The following is a 21,631-nucleotide window of genomic DNA, read 5'->3' as shown; positions in this document are numbered from 1 at the left end:
CTGACTACGGATTAATAGTCGACGTTTAAAATACGACTTGTAAAATATTCACCAACACCATCAGGCAAAGAGAGACGGGCTACAACGTAACCCCCATTGGAAAATCCTGGCTGCACCCCTGGATGCGGCAATATTTAAAATGCGGTATTTATTGGCTTAATTGTGTTCAATGAAACCTGCAGTTGCGACGACTTACGTCTTACGACAATATAAAATCATTACAACTCAAAATTACCGCGTCAATCAGTGGACTTGAAATGAAGAACAATGAAACCAAGTGTAACAACACTGAATCCGCCCCGCCGCAGGCCTGTCACTCTGTGATTCTTTTTAAGGTTTCACCGTTTGAAATACCCCAAGATATAGACAAAATACGAACGATTGTAATTTAAATTATTGCGAAAAAAAATCAATTGATATATTTTGCATTAATTATTTTATATATTGTCACATACCGAGAAAACGTCGTATGCGGCTCCATAGGTAGTTAGTTTCAAAATAGACAAAAGGTACATCGCGTGAACAATTTACTGTGTTTCGATTTCAGTTACTATTATGGCATATATTTTGAAGAAATCCTAACATAGCACCAAATTTTGTTATTTACAATGTCTAAAAAGCGTTTTCAATCTGCTGCGAGACTGTTAAAACAAAACTTATGGTATTATCTTCCGTTTTATATTTTAATTTTAATATTTTATAATGCCGCAATCAAGAAATTGGGTTGCGGATTCACCTCTTTATCATTTATTTCTTCACCGATTTTTATAATATAGTATTCTAACTTTTTGTGATTAATGTAAATTAGAAAGATTCCGAAGATTTTAAAAACATAGCTGCTCTTTAGACTCGATGCACCCACCTCTCTCAGTGATGCATAATCGGACAAATAACTCCGCATGTCTTTTGATGTATAATGATAAACTGTCTTTTCCGCTTTCAAGTTTCAGAAAGCTGAACTTTATGCAAGATAATGAACTGCAAGTAAATTTTGTATAATATTGATTTGAATAAATATAGTTGTTCGAACTAAGTCATTAATAATTTTTAGATTTATAAGTTACGGAAAATGTAATTTGACAGGAGCACAGAGAAGCTTAACTTATACTTTGGATACATAAAATAAAAATATTAATTATCAGTTCATTGACAAATTATTCAGATTTCCCCCTTATTTACTAACATTACTTTGGAATGATCTGTCAGTTTATAATATTGCAACACATAATATAAATTATATTTATATTCATTCAAAAGCACGTTGAAAGTACGGCTATTAAGAAATGTAAATATCAAAAATAAGGCGGAAAATATAAAATTTAACAAATATTTCTGTTTCTAATTACCTTTACGCCCCTCAAAAAAATTGTCCACGCTCTTGTGATAAGTAGGGCTGGGCATTTTCGAATACCTTGTGATTTCAGAATCGAATCGAATAATTTTTTCGAATAGAATCGAATCTCGAATACTTGAAAATATATAATTGTAAGCGATTTTATTATAGTAATTGATCCTCTCAACAAATGAATTACTGAAGACATAGAACAAATCACTCAGATAGATTACTGAGCGTTCACACAGAATAACAAACACGTTATATTAATAAGAAAATAGTCGTATGTTAGAATTTCGTTAAAAAAATACGACTCCAATGAAAAAAAATGAGGAATTCACCTTGAAGATTAGCGGAAAGATAAAAACAAGATGGCGGCGATTCGAAATTTAGCTCTGAACCGATTCGAATAATTCACTATTCGATTCGATTCGAATATTCGATTCGAAATGCCCAGCCCTAGTGATAAGCTATGCTTATCCTAAAGATACAAGGACGACAACTTGTACTGATATTCATTTACGTTCATTCTATATTATTTGCAGATTTTCAATATTATAAATATTACTTATTCGGAATGGTCTGTCAGTGTGCTATGTTGTATCTCATTATCTGAATCTTAACTAGTAAATTATTTATTAGTGTGTTATATTTTACCTTCATATTCTCTATAGTCTTTTCTTCCCATCCCAGAGACCTGAAAATATACATCTATAAATAACTTGATGCCATCTATAAATGCCAAAGACATTTTAGACATTATATATATAAATATAAGAACATGACAGATCATAACTAGGGAATAAACGATAGCAAAATAAGGAATATATTCCCAGATTCAAACGCTTATGAACATAAGGCTACTAGCAATAGGGCTGGCTATAGTAGATTTACAATTGGTGGGATCTCATGTATATATATAGTAACCTTCGAAATTTTAGTTTTGGACACAAATCCCATTGTTAACCAGTACTAAAGGGTGTACGATTCCCGGTTATATTGATGCATATTGACGCACTTGATTCTACTCACTCATATAATATCGTTATTGGAAACTTAATGCAATTTTAGTTCGAAACACATGTGAACACGAATGTCATGGTTAACTAGTACCAAAGGGGGTAAGATACACGATTAATCAAGTCAAGTCAAGTTTTTTTTTCCAACCAGTGAAAAGTATCACAACCATAAAATTTACACCGTTTTACTGGGGAAGGGACGTCGCGGGGAACCAAACTGGTTATCTAGCAGCGACACCAAAGTTCCTAATATCTAATTAAAAAAGTAAAAATTCTAGAGTTTTGAAACTACTATATCTTATATTGACGGTGAGTGACGTATATGAAAAAGACCATCCAGTAGAAATTATATAGGAGAGTTTATATTAATTAAGCTCTTTTCAATACACATGATTAGGCATAACATGACGTGACCCGCACTAACAATGGGGAAAATAGGACACGCATTTCTATTTCTCTATTTTTAAATAGTTATGAACATTGATGCTATGATAACATAGGACTTTTAGCAAGGGGATAAGAACCAAAAAGGAGTTTACATTAGGTTGAATATAATTTATACAGTATCGTTTTTGAAAAATTTAGTTGGAACACGAGTTCTTTAAGGTGTAAGATTAACGACTATCTTAATTCAAATAGTATGACTCACTCTTATAATATCATTATTGGAAATTTGGGACGATTCCAGTTTGAACTAGTTGGGAACATCATTGGCATGAATATCAACTGTGAACTACCCGAGCGTACAGGTCACAATGAGCCACAGTTACATTTAAAAAATTAGCCTGATTACTTTATATAGTATGTTAGTTAGTGTCAACTACCATTTGTGGCAAAAACGCTCATCAGATTAATGAAATGCCAGGACTACGATTTTAAAAATGTCAGACATATTAGTATATATAGGCACCCTAGGATAAACAACAAGTTAAACAATAAGTTTTAATATTCGCATGGTTATTAAGTTGGGGTTGTGTTTTAACCGAATTGCACTTAACGAGGCATAGTTCAAACTCTTCCAGTATCTCTGCAGATATACACTGCTGAACTAAAAGTATCACTATGAAAAAATTTCACTGTTTGTCGTAATCACAACGTGACACCCTATTGCGGTGAAACGCCTTTTATTTATGCTGGCCTAATAACCTTTAAAAAGACTGACATTTCAAGGATATTGCTACAGTTAATTCGTAGGACAGAATATTTAATTCCGCGATTCTACGAAATGAGCATGGGTTTGGTTTAACAGATTTTGCCATAAACAATTATGAGCGCGCATTGGTGCCCAAACTGACAAAAATAAGATCAATTTAATGCATTCCTGTATCTCGACTATTGGGCGAGAACGAAAAAAAGCTTAATTTTTTTATTTCTAAAACATGGCCCTAGCCTTATTCACTGGGCCGACTCAATAGCCAGAATAAAACGGTAGTTGTGCGTATCATGTTATTTTGAAATTTTGAGATTGTAATTTTTAGAAAATTTCATTTGACACACAAACCAAAACTGAGCTTATACTCAATATATTGAAAGTAATATTTCTCTGTGGATTTCCCGAAAAAAAAACATATATATTTTATTAATACTATAGACATCTAAATTGAAAAGATTTCAAATGATTTGGGCACATACTTGCTCTTCAGACTTGATAGGCCTCCATCTCACTCAGTGATGAAAAGCTGGCACTTGACGAATTTCTTTTGGTACACTGATAAATTGTCCTGTCAACTTTCAAGCAGTGTTTTAAGCTGAAAATCAATATATGTGTCGAGATTTTGTGCAAGCCAATTCTAAATTTGATTCAAACTAAATTTCGTTGAGCCAACTAGGTCATTAGGTAGTTAATTTACACAAATGCTATTGGACAGAGACACTGCAAAGCAAAAAATATACGTTAGTTTCAATAAAATACGTAAGGGGTAAATTTCGACATTTGATTTCATAAAACCCAAACTTTTCTCCAATATTTTTTTAAATACACAAAACTAAGAAAATTTGAACGAATAAAATTTATTCAGCGATTGCCATAAAATTTCAAATATTATAGATTACCATAGAAATTGCTTTTCATCAACTCAACAGTTACAGGTATATGTAATCATTCAATTTCATAAATTCAGCTTAATATTTTATAACATATCAGGTGTAGTTTTCAAACTGCACGAGTTGCAAATATTACAATAACAGTAAAACACCCAATGAACTTTTATAACTGTTTCATGGAGTATATGACTAATAATTACCTCTGATCAGTAACTTGTAGAATTATCACATTGTTCACGGTGGGAATCGCAAACTGGAGATCGCTATCCAGCAGAGAAGCGAGCAACGAATTTTAGGGGTCTCAAGAGAGTACACCAATTTGATACAAGGTACTATATTTATAGTACTATTTAGGACCTCAAAACACAATTATTAAAACATGTGCAAAATCTAAATCTCAAATTTCGATAGAATGCACAGGATAAAATAAGCGCAATAACAATGTTGGCTCGCATCGAACTATTTAGCATTTTAAACGTGAACGTGGGTCTTACTTTTTTGAAATTTTGATTTGAAAGACAATTATTAAAACTTGTAAAAATATGAATCTCGAGGGAAAACACACGATCAAATATGTGGCATAACGATGCGGACTTTGATCGCAAGACCCGAGACGCGGTGCGCTGCCATCTAATTGTTTAGCATTCTAAACGAAAACAGTGGTGTACAGGAATAAAATAGGCATCGAAAGTCAAATAAAATGTTTAAATGATATTTACTTGTAATATTCCTCGTTCGTTGCTTTGTGTCTTTAAATCTCCAACCTTTAATAGTTTTGCATCTGAAAAAAAGGTAAAATATTGATAAATAAACTGTCGCAGAACTGTAGCTAGCATATTCAATGAACAGCGGGGCTGAATCTATCGGATCTTTTGCACAAAGCTCCCGCCACGTTTTAAAATGACATATTAGTAATTATCCATTTGGGGTTAGGAATGATTTAAAAATTTGAATTTTCAGCACAATCTGCATTCCTAAATTAAACTACCAAGATGGCGCACAACCTAAACCCTAACCAGGTACACATACTGTGTTCAGGTTGTGCGCCATCTTGGTAGTTTAAGTTAGGAATGCAGATCGTGCTGGAAATTCAAGATGGCGCACAACCTGAACCCTAACTATGTACACATACTGTGTTCAGGTTGTGCGCCATCTTGGTACGAATACTATGGGAGCACCCTATACACAATAAAATATAAAAGTGAAAAGGCTACGCGAATCTCTAATAAACCATTGATTTTGCGCTACATTTGCGAAAGTTTTGAAAGTTATGCAATACATTCATGTAAATCTTGTCCTGTTGAATGCAGCTTACGTAGATCAGTATATTACATTTAAGTTTTCTAATATGATAAGTCTATGTATTGCCATATAGCTTTAAAGTTCGACCAGTTGTGAGGAAACGGTGGAACCCGATGTTAGTGAGTTCGATACAAAAGAGAATCACCCACTAATCTAGACGTCTGTACTAGGTTAATAATTCTATTTCGTATATGCCCGAAAACCTCTAATTTACCACTTATACAATAGAAAAATGAAAGCAATAGAATAGCAATGAAAACAATAAGTATAAAAAACATTTAGCTCACCTGAATATCGTTTCGAACTCGCTGTCATAACCCAACAGTCAGCTTATCCATACATCTTACACAAAATTGAACCTCATCCTACGACGAACATTTGTGACTGCGATGTCGCTTGTGGCTTCCCGCGCACAAATATTTGACGAAAAAAGCTAACTGATTGTTAGTAATCAAATAGTTTTAACTGATTACTTTAATTACTCCAGGTTGCCGTAACGAGCCGATCACGCTTCTAACGCATGATCTCCAAGTTGCAGAATGAGGATGACGGTTGGGATTTGCTTCATACATTTTCTGATCGCATAATACCTCGTTCATAATATTTTCGGGGTGTTTATCTCGGTGACCGTACATTTGAACCCACGTACATTTGAACCCATGCGTATATCCGCGGATTCAATCTATATATATGGGGGTGCTAAAATCCATGGGTTAGGGTTAGTATGGGTTCAAATAACCGTGAAACAAAAAAATTCATAAGTGCAATAGTACGCAGGTGCAATTGTCGTGGGTTCAAATGTAATGGAACCGTTCATCTCAGATCTCACATTTTTACATCAGTAACGGGAGCTTGGTACAAAGAATCCAGCATTTCCATTATATTTGTCTTTTCATATTTGTCGAATAAACGCGCACGTGGATGTCATCAAAAATGTAACCTTCCTTCCACTCAATGAAAGAATAACGGCGTGTTTAGCGTTATATCAATGCATTCTCTAAATTGACGTACAAATCTTAGCTCATTGACTTTTGCAGCCAAAAATGTTTTCATACAATAACGTGCCGGCGATGTCCTTAAAGGTGGAGTCACAATTAACGTTGTTTCGATGCCTACCCCTACAGTAAAGATAATTTCTCCGCCCAAACCAAACGGCAGAGACATAACATCAGCAACAGCATTAATCACGGTTCTATGTGAAGTAAATACGGTAATTGACTGCTCAAGACAAGTGCATACCGACGACAACGACTGAGTCACATATTTGGTGTTATGGAGCTCGTGAAGGGGTAGACTGTTATTTACGGAGCCCCACAATAAGAACGTAACAAAAACAAATTGTTACTTACCGATTAATATTAATGAGTGATTTGAAATTACTCTATTTAATAACTCGGATGTATTTGTTGCTTCTTAAATTTTATTAATGTCATTTTGAGTAAACTAATAGTTAACGGAGACTCTAGTTCTGTATGAAGCACTTGAGTTTGTCTCTACAGTAGACCTCTAGGTAAAAAGCGAATATGATACAGGTATGTACGGCCATAAAGAACAATCCTGAGATTTCGTCATCCAGCGTAAGGGTATAGACGTATATTAATGTGTTTAGTATCTATGTCAGCCAGTGCACTGCAGTTGACTACGTTCGCGTTGAGTGGCGCATTGTGCCTTAGGACTACGCTTGATTTCTAACCTAAGATTACCCCGCTTGGATTCGCAGGTTCAAATTCAGTAGGGGATAATTTAGTACCAGATGATTGCTGGCGGCTTCTTCCCACCATCCCTAATCTAAGCTAGCGCTTCCCAAACTTTTTTCGCCACGGAATATTAATACTTTTTACGATGTAATTTCAGTTTTTACTCTACTTTCGCTTGAGGCACATAATATGCAGCACCTACGCCAAATGGATTTTTCGAACCGTCAGTAAATACTTGTACATAGTCTCGATAGTTTTTGTGTATATGGTCAAGAAATGACGTTTGAAGTATTGTTGGTGAACATGTTGTACCATAAATCGTTAACGATGTATCAATTTGCGGTGGCTTCATTATCCAGGGAGGAATCTTGAAATTGCCATCTTTTGCAACAAAGAAGTCGGTAAAAAAGTTGTTGGTTGTTTTCATAATAAACGTTGCAAATGACGGTTTGCCAGGAAAATATTCTTCCCACGACTGTTTGAATAATTGTGCTGTAATTTCGCTGTCATGAGAAATCGTTCTGCATTTGTAATGTAGACATTTTCTATAATGTATAACATGTAAAGGCATTTCGTTACACTGGGATTGTAACGCTATAATAGGAGTACTTTTTAATGCAACCAAACATTGTGATTGGATTACAGCCAGTTTCCGCAATATAGTCGTTATTGGACACGTAGTGGACATAACGATCGTTTCAATATTATGTTGTTGTTCTTGTTCTTGTTCTTGTTCTTGTTCTTTGACACGTTTTTAAAAAGTCGCTTTTCTCTTTGATTACTGGACTAATTGCTTTGAAATTTTCAGTGGTTGAAGATGAAATTTTTCTCCAGAAGGCTATTACTTTTATTTATTTCAAATATTTCTGTTAGCTCTGTAAGATTTGTTTTTGTTTGCTATGACGTCACTAAACGTTCTGCGGATATCGGACGCCATTTTGTGTCCAACGGACCATCTTGCAATTTCAATTCACGCTGTCACAAGACAGGAGTTCTGGTACCGTAACACAGCGCGGTGACACTGAACTAACTCGTAGCTGTCAAAAGCTTGAAAATCCATACAAATATGAGAAATAAAAAGATGAAACTTGGCAGGTGGGTAGAGTTGTGTTTCTTTTAACCATATTTGAAAGTTTCGCGTTTCTACATTTGAAGGAGGGGGAATAGGGGGTGTGCATTTCCGATACGTCGATAATATCTTTGTCAACCAATTTACGGCCACCGTGTTTTCGTCTGTTTGATTGCTGTGTTGTGGTGCTTTGTTTATAATTTAACGAGTTTTGTTCGAAATACCCGTGTTCTTGAAATATATGACGGTCAGAAATGCAATTAGAAGCCCAATGTTCTCACGCTGTCACAAGACCAACAATTGTCAACCAATTTGCGACCACCGTGTTTTGTCTGTTTGATTGCTGTATGGCTGCGTATGCGATAGTCTCGACGCAGCATAAACGATGATCAAGGCTTGAAATCCGTGGTCGCACACTGGTCGTTCGGTCGCAAATACGTCTTTCGAGTGCCGTACTTTGGGGATTTGTATAGCTTCAACCCTTTGTCGTAGAAAGTTAATACGAGGTTTAGCGTGTAGAATAAATGCCGCCAATGCACCCACGGTGAAAAAATTAACGGGTTAGATATATTGGTTTTTGTTTTATAGCGGTTTGAATGAAATTGTCCGCAGACTGGCTACACCACCCAGGGCCTGGTGAGTTGTCCGTGTAGTCGAATTGGCCATCAGCCCTAAATGGCTATGACAGTCACTGTACCAAAAATTGTACCCCGATTCGGCTGGTGTTAAGTTGACGCATGTTATTTAGTAACGTTTTTATCTGAAATGTTTGACTGTGGTTCGGTACCTGATCCGATAATACGGTACATAATTGACTCATATCACGAGATATTTCAAATGATGTTGCAATTGTCACAGGAACTAAAATATCTATGACAGTCCCTGTACCGTCACGGTACCCCGATACAGGTACTGGTGAGTCACCGCCGGTATGTTAGTCGTTGGTCACCGCATATGATTTTTGGGGAATTGTTCTGCGTGTCCATATATTTGAGCATTGCTCTCTTGTTGGACACGTAGTGGACATAACGATCGTTTCAATATTATGTTGTTGTTGTTCTTGTTCTTGTTCTTGTTGTTCTTTGACACGTTTTTAAAAAGTCGCTTTTCTCTTCGAATACTGGACCAATTGCTTTGAAATTTTTAGTGGTTAAAGATAAAAATTTTCTCCAGAAGGCTATTACTTTTTTTTCGCTATGACGTCATCAAAATTATGTTACTCTACGTGTCCATATATTTGAGCATAGCTCTCTTGTTCTTATTGTTCCTGTTCTTGTTCTTTGACACGTTTTTAAAAAGTCGCTTTTCTCTTTCATTACTGGACCAATTGCTTTGAAATTTTTAGTAGTTAATGATGGAATGTTTTTCTAGAAGGCTATTACTTTTATTAATTTCAAATATTCCTGTGAGCTTTATGAGATTTGTTTTTATTTTGGGCTATGACGTCATCAGAATTTGCCACCATGTGGCGATTCCGCAAACATATATCGATCACTTGATCAACGAACAGGTTCCGTGGTCAAGCCTGCTGGTAAGTTACCGTACCGTACCACAGTGAATTTCAGCGTAACGTGTCTATATATTTGAGCATAGCTCTCTTGTTTATGATGTAATCCCTTCAATATTTGTATACTGTAAGTAAAAATTACTTTAGACTGTGACCACTTGTAACACAAACATTTGTTAAATTTATGTGTTTATTATCACTGCTGAGTCCTATGAAAATGGCAACAAGAAGATTGTGTTTGCATCAGATTATTCAACATTTATCCTGACTGTTGATTGTAATAAAATTGAAGGTAATTTTTGAAGTGTAACAAGTGCAGGAAACAAATTAACTTTTACTTTGCATACAACCGCAAGTTTAGGAACTTGGGCGAAGATCTTATTTATTAAGTAACCGCTTCAGGAAACATCAAACGCACTTAATAAAATAAAACTATAGTACTTTTTTAGCACAAAATAAATATTGCCATAATCATATAATAATGATATAATATAATAACTATGATAATTATTTTCGAAATACAACGCTATTTATAACATAGTCTCAAATTTTTCAGGTATTCGATGAATCGGAGTGTATACACCAACATCATATACCCAACAGCGGAAGATCTTCTTGGCGCCAGGAATACTTTAATTACTCTAAGCAGCGCCGGATTAACCATTAAACAATATAAGCACGTGCTTAGGGCACCAAGCAAAGAGGGGCACCACAGAAATTTTAGAGCAGAATTTTATATAGTTTATCGGTATTTATTAAAATATTACGAGTTCACCAGGCGAGTCAAACTTCAAAATGTTCGCTTATTTTTTGTCTTCACGTGTCATATTAACCTTCTTTACTAAAAATAAACACTGAAACTTATTTATTGGACACGAAATGGGCCTATGAGTCGTTTCCTTAAATTGTTGTTGTTTTTTTCTTTCTAGTATTCACCTTGTCGCTGCATTTTTATAATTTGAAGCGACATTAAACGCGAGATGCGCAAAATACAACGGTAATTAACTTTAAAATAACTGAAGGCTTTATATATCTTCTTTAAAAGAACGCCACCCGTGCAACATGATAATAGTCTGATTAGAACGGTGAACTTTCGTTGTTTATTAAATTTAAAGTAAGTAAACTCGCTATATTTTGATCACTTTTGGGTTTTCTCCGACTTGCGGCCCGCGAGAGCTCCTCAAAAGTTTTTGCGGTCCTTCAACATAGCAACCTTGAACCACTTTGAGGTAGACTACTAGGTACCGGTAAAATTCCAAACTACAGTTGTGACTTGTATCCTTTGGTATTTCGATTCACGTTGAGACTGGAGGCATGAATCTTTATTGTCACACTCCCTCAGGATTAGCCCAACCGATATATCGGCCCGATATTGCGTGTTTGCATATATATAATATCGGCAGTTAACGGCCGATATATATATCGGCTATATATAACAGTTAAAAAACCTAAAAATGTTCGTAAAAATTGTTCTATTTACTGTTGGTTGTGATTATCTTTAATGGATAATACACCTATGTGGTTTATTGTTTTTATAATTAAATTACACATGAGGGGGCACCAAAGTCTTCAGTGCTTAGGGCACCAAAGGGGCTTAATCCGCCCCTGGGAATATTCATAACGTGCCAATGATACTTTTGCTCTGGGTGCGTTATTGGAAGCTAAATTTAGAATAGCCGTATAACACATAAACACTTGTGGTTAGCATCTGATTTAAATCGTGGCATAAAATTATAATCAAGTATGCATGTAAAATATTTCTTTGTCCTTCCCTTTTCCCAAATTCTTCAATCTGTTATATGTAAATGACCGTACGTCTAATAGCATTGTACAAAGGGTCCAACTCGTACTATCCCACATGTCAGATATTTACTAGTTTGGGTAGCTGGCTTTGTTTATAAAAAAAAAATACCGCCTTCAAATCGATATATTCCTCTAATTATAAAATAATTTTGATTTGGAAATACACTATTTTATTAATGTAAACCCACGATTGAAAGACAACATTTCTTCAGTATCTGAAACCCATGGGCTATTTAGTAAAATACAGTAGCCCAATGATATTTTTCTTCGGTGAACGTATAATGAGCTACAACTCTACTCAAACGCAGTCTACTGCTCGATTACCAACACCGTCGACAAGGAATATGGTAAGTCATATATATATATAAATGTTCCAGCGACATGCATTATTTAGGTTGGTGGCGAAAGCCGTGTTGCTTTTAAGGAGCTAGAGCCGAGGATCTAGAACCTTTATGGCATTTAACATTTTCCTGAATTGTCTTAGTAAACGGGATTTGAATCTTTTGTTATCATGGTTATTACCACCTACTTGGCTACTTGTTATCATGGTTAATACCACCGAACCTGTTATTAAATGCGTGTGTTACGTTCTTTTGAAATTTCTTTGCATCAAAAAAAATATTATCCGTGCTATATGATTTCTTAAAGTATAAAAATTATCACAATTAAAAACTGTAACCTAAAATAATCACAAATAATTCAATCAATCAATCAAATCGTTTTTTATTAGCCATCCATGCAGGCAAACGGGCACAATAAAGTTAAAGCAAAATAAAAATATATATATATATACATATTTATGACTTTGCCCAGAATGGACAGGATAACCGCGAAATGACCATTCGGTCTACCTGTCAGCGGCTACCTTGGTTAGGTAATTGTGCTTACGGTAATTCTGTATTCCCTACTATAACTTATTGTCTCTAAGACTGTGCCGATGATGCATCAGCAACTGTGTTGTCGGTTTATGTATTAGCAACGACCGGAAAGTAAATTTAAATATCAGCCTGTAACAATTTGATGACAACACAAAGGAACCCACGTCTTAATCGACTTCCCTATAGGTGATATCTTTTTACTATATACCAAACGTGGAATATACAAGTTTTGATGCATAAATAACGTAAACCATGCTAAATCTATTTTACCTGCTCGTGATCACCTTACCCTTCATGTCATAGACAAGTTATTATGACTACCCAAGTAAGAAACCTGCAATTGCTTGGAGTTTTAAAAAAAGGATTTTCATCGGCCTTACATATCAAAACACTGTCTATAGCAGTGGTTCTCAACCGGGGGCCGATGGCCCCCTAAGGGGGCCACAAAGCAGTTCAAGAGGGGCCACGACACAAGACCAATAATTGATCATAAAGCAACTTAGTTTGCATACTTTTATTTTAAAACAAAATCTCCCGTTCACCGCAGTTTCATTACATGAACAGGTTATTTGCGATTTCAGGGTGAATTCACTTTCCCATACGTGAATTGTTTCATCATATTGCCCACAATACGAAAATGGAACGACAGTTGCATTGGCGTTGGCTTCACCAAAGTAAATCTAAATGACAGAGTGAATGTAGCTATGAAGTGGCATTTCGTATTCTTAGCCACTACTTAGCATGAAAGCTTCTTCACTGATAGTAGGCCTATGACTTGCCACAGCCCATCTGGCTTTTCTGATCTTGTCACCATCAAAACAAAATCAAAAAAAAACGTTTTGATGTTGACAGTGGCATTCGTCTCTGGCTGTATCAAAGACTGTGCTCCATATAAGAAACCTTGCAAGGCAGTCCCAAGTCCAAGATTCCCATTGATTGTATACTAAAAAGCTTGGACTTTTTTTTGTTTCTATATAGTTTGAGTTTTTTTGGATGGTGAACATGGGGGCCACGAGTGCAATAAGGCGCCAGAAGGGGGCCACGAGCCATAAAAGATTGGGAACCACTGGTCTATAGTTTTGAGTTATAGAATGTAAAGCCATTTGATTGCGAAGTCGAAACCATATAAAAAGGTAGAAACCGAGCGATTAAAAAATTGTTGCGAGTCCTAAGTAAATATAAAATAAGCCGTGCCGGAATGTCGAAATGAAACGTTTGTTGTTGCAGAAACTCAGTAAAATTATAAGATAATCCAAAATAAATTATTTTAAAGTGCATAAGGAAGTGAGAACAGATACGAAATTATAAGTCGCAAAAGACATTCCAGGTCAGTGCGTAGATTGAGATTATCTTGAAAGAATATGATGAATAAACAAGCAAACATATTGGTTTATAAATGATTTTAAGGTAGAGATAGAAGGTTCTGCTGCCAAATACACACCGTTCGAGTAAATTTGTTATTTCAGTTATTTCGTCCACCTTAATGCTTATTACGGATAGTTTTATTGTCCAATTCGGAATCGGAGTTTAATTTTTAGTTTCAAACCATTTTCAAGTTACCCGAATTCAGATTTTTGAGTATCAGTCTATTGAAAGTCCATACCAGTCCATACATTTTCAAAGATTTGTGTCTTTATGTGTTTTAATGGAAAATTAGGATTATGATATACTGGTACACAGCAGGTGAAGTTTAAATATGTTTTGACATATACATATATACTAATTAACTTATGCATAGTTTATATCTATAGAGTACTAACATATAAAAAAAATACCTAGTCGGTACCTTCAACACTTTACTACCGTTTATGTCTTCCGCATGTTGAATGTAGCTGAGTAGTGACTAATAATCACCTTATGTTATGTTATGACTACCTAACATATATAGAGTATAATAGCAAATACCTTTGAAAAGTTTGCGAATAAAAGAAAAGAATATTGTTTTATTGGATAAAATATGTAGTAACTTTATATATTTTGCTTATCGAAATTCACCTATAATTTAAAAACTACGTAAATGCAAATTATAGGGAAATTCGTGGTTATATAAAAAAGTGTGTCATCAGTGACCTCTTAGCTCATATTGTTTCAAAATATATCGGTCGAAAGGTAAATTTGGTCAAGCCTTCATTTGATGCATGCAGCATTGAGTGATGGAAGATTTTCATTTATATACCCGTTCTTAGTGGTACTTTAGGACACAGAGAGCAGTTTAGAATTAGGCTGTATATCAATACGTCTAATTACTATAATATCGTCACGCTAATAACCGAATTGCGTAAGTCATTTTTGGCGATTTTGAGTTTTTTTTATAAAATAGGTATTTATGTGATGCTGCGCACCTGTCTGTTAACTCAGATTTTATTTAAGAATTCCGAAACCCATAAAAATGAAGATTTAGTATGACATGCACATTTGTGCAATTGTTTCGTCATAATGAATTATCATTGTTCCCACAGGACTATTGTGACGTCACAACGGCACAATAACCTCGGCGACGTATTTTCGAGTTTTTGCATCTCGGATTCTAGCTTAGCGCGTATTAATTTGAATTTATACTACAGTATAAAGAAGCGTGCACTTGTGATATTCACTGTCCGAGTCCAATACACCTTGGTTGGCTTTTATATTGGGTGCATTGCTGTTTTATTCTTTATATTTAATCTTAGTCTTATTTCGGTGGGTGTACAGAATGTGTTATATTGATGAAATATATATTTTTAAACATAAAAATAAAGTAATTGAAACTGATTAGCTATTTTGGGGATTAGACATTGTAGATACTGAATATTACATTCGTTTTTGGAATGTTAGTTTTCAGGACTGGTGCATATAATAAAGTTGCAAAATTGCGTATGTCCCCAAGTCATAGACACATTTCTGCCTAAGTCACAGTGCGCCGTTATGACGTCACTTAACTGCGTCATACAAATTAACTTAAATCCGGCTACGATCAAAAAATTGAACCATGGCAAATTATTGACTCTCAATGGCATAACAATATCATTAGGAAGTTTTTTACGTTTTTCTCAAAACTGCTAAAAATGACTTACGCAATTCGGTTATTAGCGTGACGATATGTTAAAATGGAATCTATAACATCTATACAACAACAAACCCGTGTGGTCTCCAATCGTGATGGTAGTATACATTCAAAGATCGGAAGCTTCAGAACAGTGTTTCCCAACCCGAGTCCGCGGTCTTAAATGAGTCCGCGGAGCGTTCGAATGAGTCCGCAACGAGCCAGAAATTCACTGCGGGCCGCAAACGTTTTTGCGAAACTTAACTTTCAGCCAAGTTACAATTTACGTTAGAATTTACATAAAACATAGCAACTTTATTCACATAACAATAATCAAGTCAATAATAATTGGTTACTGAATAGGGCTGGGCATATATTCGAATATTCAACTATTAGAATAGCAATTTACTATTCAGAAATTTGGTGCCAGGTGACGCGACATGTCACTCGCGCGTCGCTTCATTGAACGATGAGATTTCACAACTCGCTTGCGGATTTCCGACGAAAACAAGAGTCTGCTGTGCACAAGCGTCGATAGATACCTAAGTGGTGTTTCTCGCGAGTTCGAACAACGAGGAATAAATAATTTTTTTTTTTTGGTAGGTAGTAATGGTGGCGACCCAAATTTCCTAAATTGGAAAGCGGCCAGACAAAATACTGAAAATGAAACGAAGAGCCCATAATTTTTTGTTTTATGGTGGGCCGCGACCAATTGAAAACACTTTTTTAGGCAATTTTCCCTTTGCATTCTTCGCTTTACTGCCCCCACATTGGTACGTGCAGTACTGCCGTAGGTGTTGTACGAACAGCTCAAATTTGTAGAATTCACAAAAATACGAATCAAAATATAATCGGGCACTTTACCACGCATTTTTGTGTCCACGGATTGTCATGATATTTTTTGAGTACTATTGCTTTTATTTCATCAACACAACCGCAAGTTAAAATGACCACAATTAAATTAATAATAAAGCAAGTCGACGAATATGTATTTTTGATTTACAAATATACTTTAAATATATTTTTATTAAGTACTAAAACAAGTTCTTTCTGGAAATTTATAGCAGATAGTAAGATTTTTCTAACAGCGATAACAAATTCGCAAGATCGCAAAAAATATGTATCAAAACTAAATATAATCGGGCAATATATGCTCACATTATTATGTTCGAAGATTGCCGTGGCATTTTAAAAAACTAATGCTTTCATCGTGTCGTAAGTCGACGCAACCGCGAGTTACTATGAACACAAATAAATTAAAATAGAAAGACATTTAAATTCTCGTCGTTGTCATGGATTGAATGTTGTGCGACAGAAAAGGCCATTGTTGAAATTTGTTAAAATTATGTTGTGCTTGGTTTTATTGCCCCCTGCAATAAACGCACCTTGAGTCCGCAAAGGTTTTCGCCGGTGAAAAAATAGTCCGTGACCAAAAAAGGTTGGGAAACGCTGCTTTAGAAGACATGGATACCAAACGGAATTATATGGCCATGGAAGGTTTGATGTTTCGCAAACAATTTTCTCTTATTCGATATATCTGGCCTTACTTTGTTTTAACGTCACATCTCAATATCTAAAAACGCCCAAAATTTCTCCTGGTTTAAAAGTCTAGTATAAATAAGTATGTTTGTTCAAAATTTGAAAGATTTTACAGATTATCATCCCTTAGTGTCGTCATCAAAATTATCATCCCTTAGTGTCGTCATCAGAATTATTTTGTCATCTACGTAACAATTGTTCATACACTGGTACAAATATCTAAGAAAATATTGATGTTCTAAACCTCACCTATATATAAATGAATATGCAACGGGTAATAACGGATGGCCACCATAAAACGGATCCAGACCAGTAGGGGAATCGATTAGGTAATAGATTAGATTTTATAGCACGATACGCACAAGCGAGCAATGTGCTATTTTTGAAAATAAATAAAAGGCACTCTATAATCAGCCCATCGGTATTTGAGAAAAACCAAGATGGATAGATTTCAATCATCGAACAGTTATCATTTCTTTTCAAAAAACATGAATCATAGACAAAGCGCCCACTGATTTGGCGACTGTATACGGACTCGACTCGAATTTGCAAAATACAATGCAATACTAGTTGTCGAAAAGTTTGGATCGATAGATGCATTATCACTGAATAACGACAAGTTGAGGGGAAAGGCAATTTACTCTCCATTGTGCCCGAGTTCAGGCTCTTCTTGGTCTTGGTCCATTTTGAGTTTATTTTAACTCGATATTTTGTATTATAAATTAAGCAAATGACTGACTGGAACTTGTTGATGAGAGACTTGATATTAAAGTTAGTCATGAGCTACAACGTTTTGTTTGGGTACACCTGGTGATAAAAAGTTAAGTTGGCGGGACTAATGCATATGGGGGTAAATGTAGTTTTTATTCAGCGAATAAGAAATTCCCTTGCGACACACATCTTACTACCAAAATGCTTTGAAAAACGTCTGTCAAGTGTCCCTCTGTACCCCACTTGTGGGGCACATCCGGACAGACCCTGGGGCACAATGGGTCAGTCTGTCAAAGTTCAACGAAGTATGCTCTAAAAAATAAGCAATTATTCAGCATACTCGTCTAAAGAACAGGGAGACTTCAAATTTAATGATTTAATATTTTTAAAATCAATGTTCAACTGAAATAGTTCCAATATTTTGACAAAAAATTTTGCAAACAAATTTGATTATTTCCTAAAATCTGAATCGAATCTGAATCTGGAAATATTATTGATTCTGGAATATATTCCATATTGGGCCATGGGTCGAAAAAAAAACCATAATCTTACACAAAATATACCGCATCTCTAGGTCTCTGAGCACTTATTGTATCAAACACTCTCAAATTTTGCCCTGTAGGGCATGTCCCACTGAACCCCGGTCCATTGTTCCCCATAGGAAACAAATATTTTCAGACCATCCCACGGCGAAATTCGGAAGGTACATCCACTCGCCAAAGTTATGAATATTTTACAGTGGACTAAAGCTGAAAAATATCAGACGGTGGTTTGTCATGTTGGAAAGGCTCAAAAAGAAAAAAAGAAAAATGTGGAACGGTGAAATTTTAGTCTCAACCTCCCAAAACAAATTTCACCTCATAGCTTGCGCCGCTGTACCCGTCCGTTGTCCGTTCGCGGGGACGTTGTGACTCACCGAAGGGCGGATTGAAACATCGAACCGCGGACAGGATTGCGGATATAGTATCAGTGCGAGATCTGATTTTCCACTGTGCCCCATGTCCCAACGTGCCCCATCTTCCCCTACAATATTGGTTATGACCACATTTATTTATTAGCACATTTGATCTGTTTCTGGCACTGAGCAAAAGCATGTTCCGGCCACGGAAATGGGATGATTAAATGTCATTCAAACTAAACAATATTATTTTCACGATGACTAACCCCGAATAATAGTAATGTTTTCAAATGAAACTTCACAGCACCTATGGAATCGTTTGTAATATTTTTATTACTTGACAATGAACAACCTCCTAAAATATTTCATCTAAAGATTTAGATCAGGGGTGTGCAATCTTTTTTATTTGCGGGCCAAATACAAGTAACTGGGTGAAGCCGCGGGCCGCACCTTTATTTAATTTAGGCTTTCTGGTAGTTGCAAGCACAAAAATTGCCTATATGTGCTATTGATCTTACGGCATTATTAAGGGTTCTTGTAGAAATAGTAGATTTAAAACGCATAAACTTCTGAAGAAACTGCTATTTAAATTTTTTGTCACACCGACTTCAAACGAATGCAGTGAGAAACACGTTTTTGTAATATAAATCGTGTATTTTGCAACAGAATTTTGCTAGCTTGTTTTGCTAATATGACTGGTATGGGCTTTGCGACGAAAAAGAATAAATACTCGTTTTGCGGGTACATCATTCGAAATTGTTATTTCTCCGCGGGCCGCACAACTTCTTCTTGCGGTCCGCATTTGGCCCGCGAGCCGCAGTTTGCATACCCCTGATTTATAGATGAAAAATACCACTGAGAAATAAATTCTTTAAAATAAGTTGAAACATTATTAAATCTTAATCAGTGCTGGGTTCAAAAATTTAAAATTGGGTTTTCTCTCGTATCGCCCCACCATCAACAGGTTTTACGGAACGCCAAATATAATCGTAATCGTTAACTACGGTGTTGCATTTGTTTAACGTCTAAAACAAGAACGCGTTCATTCCAATAACGAGTTCGCACGAACCCGCTGAATCGTACCACGAATCTTAATCGCAATTATATTTTCGAATTTTCTCAAGATATATTGCTTCGAAGTCCTACTTTACAATACTAGGTTTCAAAATCACAACTGAAAGAACAATATTTTAGATATATGCTTTGTATGAATAAAAAAAAAACGTAATGCTCAAAAAATCAAATAAAAACAACGATACCACGCAGCAAGTTTTTAATATTATGACGGTATACAATTGGCACGGATATAATTTAAAGGAAAACTCAGTCACGAAGGAGAAAAATTTTGTTTCATTCCCGAAGCTAATTTTATTTTAACCATAATATATATATTTACTCATTTCTTCGGACTAAATCTCATAACGATCTCATGACTCATAAAGCTGTCAATGTTCATATATCTCAAGTTTAGTAACGTTTCATGTCAGACATCTTTGTATGTAAAATATATTGTTGACATATTATTAAAAGTTGTATATTTATATATGGGTCGTAAATACAATTCCTCGCATAATTTGATGAAAGATATTACAAGGTCTGATTCAGATTATAATCAAAGGGTTGAAGAACTCTTTTTAAGCCAAATATAACAATGATTGAAAATTAGAGCAAAACTTTGCGCTGGCGCTCCCAGTACTATTATTAAGCTTCACGAACGATATCAAGAGTTGTAAATATGATTGGTCTCAAACTTGTTTCGGGATGCGTCATTTTTCCCACCAATGAAGTAGTGAGGCACATTGGCTTAAAACTTCGATGGTTAACAGCAGCAGCAGTCAGGGCAACCTTTTTAAATAAATCCATTTGTTCAATTTGTTAATGATTCTTACAGCAGGGGTTCGCAAACTTTTGATGTTACGGAGCCCTTGAAGAGGTTGGTTATTCTTCACGGAGCCCCACAAATAAATTTGGAAAATAATGCAGACAAAAACCACATTGTTATTTACTGATTAATATTCCTGAGTAAGTTAAAATTACTTTGGGCTAATGACAATACATACTTTAAGTAATTTAAATGCTCAAACTTTTTTATCTAAATATCGCAGATAAAGTATATATATTGGGGCTGTAAATTTGAAAACTTGACAAACACATTAATGAACTCGGGGTCAAACCCTCTCCCTTTTGATATTTTTGGAAGACTGAAGAAGTTGCTCATAACATGCGCGATTGCATTTTGTCAAAATCGCCGATTGTTTTCGTCAGCCTGGCGTATTTTTTAGACCGTAAACATCTTTATGTGGATGTTTATTCTCACTTAATCACAAATTTTCCTTGCTTGTATTGTTCCCCGAGGACGACGATAACTACTTTTTTGTGCTCTTGCGGAATTGTGAGTTCAGTATGGAAAACGAGTTAGTACATTATAATCATCGGCGACGAGATGCTAAAAATAGTTAATAAATAGGTGAATGGCAACCAAAATTTCTTGATTGAAAAGCGGTATTTTAAAATATTAAAACCAAAACGGAAGATAATATGATAAGTATTGTTTTAACGGACTCGCGACAGATTAAAAACGCTTTTTTAGATATTTTAAATCACAAACTTTGATGTTATGTTAGGTTATCTATGAAGTTATATCATGCGAGTTACCTAAATCGATTCAATTGTGCGCTCGATGTACCTTTTTATCCATTCTGAAACTACCGATAAAGCCAAATGCGACTTTTTTCAGTCGCAATGCGATGCAATATAAGTTTATTGAACAATTTGTTATTGCGAACAAAATACATTTGTTGTTTCTCATT

At 35.4% G+C, this 21,631-nt stretch overlaps 1 long non-coding RNA gene across 1 annotated transcript; it reads right to left on the bottom strand.

The window, feature by feature from the left end:
* Positions 1–1,980: 1,980 nt before the first annotated feature.
* Positions 1,981–6,051, bottom strand: LOC144424635 (uncharacterized). The gene is made up of 4 exons (XR_013476858.1): positions 5,985–6,051; positions 5,115–5,176; positions 3,985–4,100; positions 1,981–2,030 (listed from the first exon to the last, which is right to left on the bottom strand). It is a non-coding gene; the product is annotated as an uncharacterized LOC144424635 (long non-coding RNA).
* Between the last annotated feature and the right edge of the window lie 15,580 nt (positions 6,052–21,631).

The sequence above is a fragment of the Styela clava genome, chromosome 6, assembly GCF_964204865.1.
Source record: "Styela clava chromosome 6, kaStyClav1.hap1.2, whole genome shotgun sequence".
NCBI classification, from domain to species: domain Eukaryota; kingdom Metazoa; phylum Chordata; class Ascidiacea; order Stolidobranchia; family Styelidae; genus Styela; species Styela clava.
Note: the sequence above shows the minus strand (reverse complement) of the source record. Positions and strands in the feature narration are given on the sequence as shown.